Raw genomic sequence first — 6000 nt, 5'->3', positions numbered from 1 at the left:
GACGGAATCACCAATAATCAACGCAGCAGATAAAAAACCTTCCTCTACGAAATCCCCTCCTATAATCAATGATCTACACATAATCATTCCCAAAAACCCCCAAATCACCAAATTAGGGTTCAATCAACTTTAACTATATGACATAAACAACAATATAGAAAATTTACCCACAAGATGACAATCACAAAGTTATGATGGACTCAAAAATCCGACAACTCTAGCCTTGATTTGATAGCACAGAGAGAAGAGGATTGAACGTCGCTTTTATTTTCTTTTGTAAAAGGTTTCGAAAATAAAAGTAAAAGTAAAAGGAACTGTCGAAATACTTTAAATACCTCTTCACGCCTTACTATCAAACCCGGCCGAAAAACCGTAAAACACGACTTACTCGATTGAGTAACTAACGTACTCGATCGAGTACCGCTTACTCGATTGAGTTGCCCTTACTCAATCGAGTAACTACGACGCAGAACACTCTCCAGAACGCGTCAAAGACTTACTCGACAGAGTAAGCCCTACTCGATAAAGTACCCAACAACTCAAATATCAGAGGTATTACAACTTTGACTTGCAATATTATCATATTTTGACAGAAAATTGTTAAAGCAAATAACGTTCATGTCTTAGATAACAGACTCAATCAAGGGACATTTGTTAAAGAAATGATCTTTATTTTCAATAGGATAGTTGCATAAGACACAATGAGGTGGGACATTAATATGACTCTCAACCAGCCTACTTTTCGTTGGAAGGCTGTCAACACAGGCTTTCCAAAGAAAAAATTTAACTTTGGAGGAATATTCAGTTTCAAAATCCACTGAAATTCACATTTGTGAAGAGTTTGATCGAACAAACCTTGCGCTAGCCATGTTGCTGTTTTGGTAGAAAATTTTCCATCCACGGAAGATGGCACCTCTATTGTCACAATAGATGGTGATCGGGTCATTCGAACTAGGAACTACTGTAAGTCCTTGTAAGAATTGACGCATCCATATCGCTTCCTTTGCTACCTCCGAAGCGGCATAGTACAAGGATTCAGTAGTAGAATCTGCTACAACACTCTGTTTGGAACTCTTCCAGCTGACCGCAACACCATTAAGAGTGAAGACGAACCCGGACTGAGATTTTGAATCATCTCGATCTGTTTGGAAGCTAGCATCTGCGTAACCGATTGCGTATAGCTTAGTATCGCCTCCATAAGTCAATACCCAATCCTTAGTCCTCGGTAGGTACTTGAGGATGTTTTTAACAGCTATCCAGTGTGTTTCACCTGGAGTCTTTTGGTACCGACTCGTCATACTCAATGCATATGCCACGTCTGGACGTGTGCATATCATGGCATACATGATCGATCCTATTGCAGATGCATAAGGAACACGACTCATACGCTCAATCCCTTCAGGCATCGTGGGTGACTGAGACTTGCTCAACTGCATCCCAGTCGTCATTGGAAGGTTCCCCTTCTTGGAGTTGGTCATGCTGAACTTCTCAAGAATCTTATCCAAATAAGACTCCTGACTAAGTGATAACGCCCGTCGTGATCTATCTCGGTAGATACGGATTCCCAAAATGCGCTGTGCCTGACCCAGATCTTTCATCTGGAAATGGTTCTTCAACCATTCTTTAATCGAAGATAGGAGAGGAATGTCATTCCCAATCAAGAGTATGTCATCGTCACACAATATCAAGAATACAATCTTGCTCCCACTCGACTTGATATATAAGCATGGTTCCTCGACCGATCGAGTGAAGCCATACTCATTATCACCTGGTCGAAACGATGATTCCAACTCCGAGAAGCTTGCTTAAGTCCATAAATGGAACGCTTAAGCTTGCATACTTTCTTAGGATGTTCAGGATCTATGAAACCTTCGGGTTTCACCATGTACAACTCTTCCTCCAAATAACAGTTTAAGAAGGCGGTTTTCACATCCATTTGCCAAATTTCATAATCATGAAATGAGGCAATCGCTAAGATTATCCAAATGGAACGTAGCATGACTACAGGTGCAAAAATCTCATCATAATGCAATCCGTGCACTTGAGTGAAACCTTTTACCATAAGTCGTGCCTTATAGGTCTCTGGTTGCGCGTCTACAGAACGCTTTATTTTGTAAAGCCATTTGCACTGTAGATGTTTTACCTTATTAGGTAAATCAACTAGATCCCATACGTCATTCTCATACATGGAGTCCATCTCGGATTGCATGGCTTCGAGCCATAGCTTTGAGTCGGAACAGGTCATAGCACCTTTATAGGTAGCAGGTTCATTAATCTCTAGGAGTAAAACGTCATTCTCCTCGACCATACCAATGTATCTGTCCGGAGGATGAGAGACTCTACCCGACCTCCTAGGTTCCTCAGGAATATTAACCTTATTATCAGTTGGAGGAACAACTTCCTCCATCCGTTCCTCGGTTGTTGGTTCTGGAATCTCCGACAGCTCGAAGGTTCTATTACTCGTCTTATTCTCGAGAAATTCTTTCTCTAAGAACGTCGCACTAGCCGCAACAAAAACTCGATGTTTGGTAGGCGAATAGAAGTAATGACCAAATGTTCCTTTTGGATAACCTATAAAGTATGTTTTGACCAATCGCGGGCCGAGCTTATCCTTGTGTCTCCACTTGACATAAGCCTCGCAGCCCCAAACTCGAATAAAGGACAAGTTAGGGACCGTTCCCTTCCACATTTCATATGGAGTCTTGTCGACAGTTTTAGACGGACTTCGGTTAAGTATAAGAGCAGCTGACAAAAGAGCAAAACCCCATAATGAATCAGGCACTACGGTGTGACTCATCATGGATCGAACCATATCAAGTAAGGTTCGATTTCTCCGTTCGGACACACCATTCAATTGAGGTGTTCCAGGTGGAGTTAACTGTAAAACGATTCCACAGTCTTTCAGGTGTTGATCAAACTCAATTGAAAGATATTAACCACCCCGATCTGAACGGAGTGCTTTAACCTTTCTGCCCAGTTGGTTCTGTACCCTGTTCTGGTATTTCTAGAATTTCTCAAAGGACTCACTTTATGCTTCATTAAGTAGACATATCCGTATCTACTCAAATCGTCCGTGAAAGTGATAAAATATCTATAACCATCTCTAGCGGTAATTGACATAGGTCCACAAACATCGGTATGTATGATTCCTAATAGGTCACTAGCGCGCATTCCAACACCTTTGAAGGAAATTCGAGTCATCTTGCCAATGAGACATGATTCACACGTGCCATATGTAGAAAAATCGAATGCGGTAATAGTCCCATTATCGACGAGTTTCTTCACGCGTTTCTCATTTATGTGCCCCATTCGACAATACCATAGATAAGTTTGATCTTCGTAACCAACCTTTATTTTCTTATTATTCACGTGTCATACTTCTGTGTTTTTCTCTAAGATATAAATTCCATTCATGGAAACTGCTTTGCCATAAATCATTTCATTAAAAGAGAAAATACAGCTATTATCCTTTATTGAAAATGCAAAACCGTCTTTAGCAAGTACGGAAACAGAAATAATGTTCTTAGACAAACTGGGTACATAGTAACAGTTATTTAAAAATAACTCAAAACCACTAGGGAGTTGGATTACATATGTTCCCTTCGAGACAACAGCAACTCGTGCTCCATTCCCGACTCGCAGGTCCACATCACCTTTTTCGAGAGGTATGATGTTCTTTAGGCCCAAATGATTACACAGATGAGAACCACAACCAGTATCAAGTACCCAAGTTCCGAAACTTGCATGGTTAATCTCAATCATATGAATATAAGATGACATACCAACAGGAACGACGCGGCCTGCTTTGATGTCCTCACTGTAGACGAGACAGTTCCTCCTCCAATGTCCAGTCTTGTGACAATGGTGGCACTCTATGTCACCGCCCTTGCTCTTTGCCTTGCCCTGTGAGCCACTAGTCTCACCAGGCGCACTCTTACCGTTTCCTGGCTTCTTGAACTTTGGCTTACCTACAGCTAGGTCGGCATGAGCCTTGCCCTTACCTTTACCCTTGTTGTGAATCGTGAGAACATCCTGATTCATGCTCATACTCAATTTCATATCCTTCTCGGTCTGTACGAGAAGGGAGTGTAGCTCATGAGGACTCTTTTTCAAGTCATTCATGTAATAGTTCGCCCTGAAAAGGGCAAAACCATCATGAAGAGAATGAAGCATTCGGTCAATGACAATGCTCTCACTGATTTTACAATTCAGTGCCTCCAGCTTCTCAACATTCTCAATCATGTGAAGAATGTGTGGGCTAACCGGTTGGCCCTTCTGGAGTTTCGCATCAAAGAACGACATGTATGCTCATATGTAACGATTCTCGGTGCTTTGAGAACTCGTTAGTGAGCGTAGTGAAATTCTTGTTTGCACTTTGGGCAATGAAGCGTCTCTGCAAATTGGTTTCCATTGCAAAGATGAGTACGTTCTTTATCGCACCCGCTTCCATAACGAAATCACTATAAGCGAGTGTCTCGTTGACTCCTGCATTGGGGCCTGGGTTGACCGGTATTGGCTCAGTTAAGTACTTGAGCTTACCGTCGAATGGCAAAGATTCCGTAGTGCCGCCTCCCGATCCGCAAAGTTGGACCCGTCGTTTTTCGTGCGTGTGAACCGATTCATCCGGTCCATGAAAATTTTAAGCCAGGACGCGCGATCAAGTGTGGCACTAGGCATTGGGATTGCGTTATTTCCAGCCATTTCGTTGTAACAGTATTATGAAAATAAACGTGTTCTACACTGCGAGAAGAAGAATAAAAATAATAAGGATGTGCATCGTTTATATTTTTAAGTCTAATGAACTACTGTCATAACGCGAATACTCAAAACATTTATACAATTGACCTCCCTCAAGCAGTATATAAATGATCCCAAGACTCAATTCTCTGTAAATTGATAAGCTAACCTTTTAGCTAATTCTACCGTTAGAATTCTTGGTCGATAAATTTCTGTAAATTCTATCTTTAGTCCATCATAATCACGAGAAACTCTTCGGACTATGATGTTGAGGTAAACTAAGTCAACACAACTACTTACCCAACGTAGAAGAGGTCATATTATGCCTACCGACGAAGAAGGGATTCATAGTTGTTTGCCCTTATAAAGACTAATCTCAATTTCCGTTTTAGAGGAAGATCCCATCATCTTTATTTTAATTCATTTTAAGTGAACTAATATCTAGCATGCGAGAATGAATAAACTAAGGTGATGACTTAATAAGTCAAAATCAACCAATTCTTCATATGATAATTTTAACTAATTAAAACAATGATATAAAAAATGAATTTGGAAATAAATCATCAAGCAAAAGAAAAAAAAAAAAAAGAAAACAGGCCGAGAAAAAAAAATTCCACTCGGCAAAAAAATTTTCAGCCGAGAAACCCTAATTTTTTTTTTTCGAAATTCCTCATTGCTTACATACAATTTTATGAAAATCATCAAAATTAAAATTCGTGGCTTAAGCTCTGATACCACTTGAGGGAAATTATCTGTATACTTCCCTTATTATTAAAGGATTATAACGAATTTAATGATGCCGATCACTAGTCATAAAATAAAATACATAAACAAAAGTAAAGAATTCAGAAATAACCTTCGGTCCTAGCAAATACGGCCTAAGAACAATATCAAAGTAGATATTCGCCTATCAGTTGCACCCAAGACGATATGAGATATGCCCTTTTGATTATGCTAGAATCGATCCAAATTTTCTGTAAAATTTAGGTTGTTTTTTTGTGTTTTTTCTTGATGAGAGAGAAAGCTAGGTTAAAAGAGAATTAGGGTAGAATAATGATCTCCCTTTCCTTCTTATGGTAACCGAAATATGGGAGTGAATTAGGGAGATATAATCTTCCCTAATTCGGCCCATATAACCGAAATAAGGAGTGTAATCTCCTTATTTTTGGTTATTCCAAAAATGTATAAAATGTGTTAAATTGTCATCTAGTGAGGATCGAACCCATGACCTCTTGGTTTGTGTACCCTCACTATTACCACTAT

This window comes from Silene latifolia, chromosome Y, assembly GCF_048544455.1.
Source record: "Silene latifolia isolate original U9 population chromosome Y, ASM4854445v1, whole genome shotgun sequence".
NCBI lineage: Eukaryota > Viridiplantae > Streptophyta > Magnoliopsida > Caryophyllales > Caryophyllaceae > Silene > Silene latifolia.
This window is presented reverse-complemented; position numbering follows the sequence as displayed.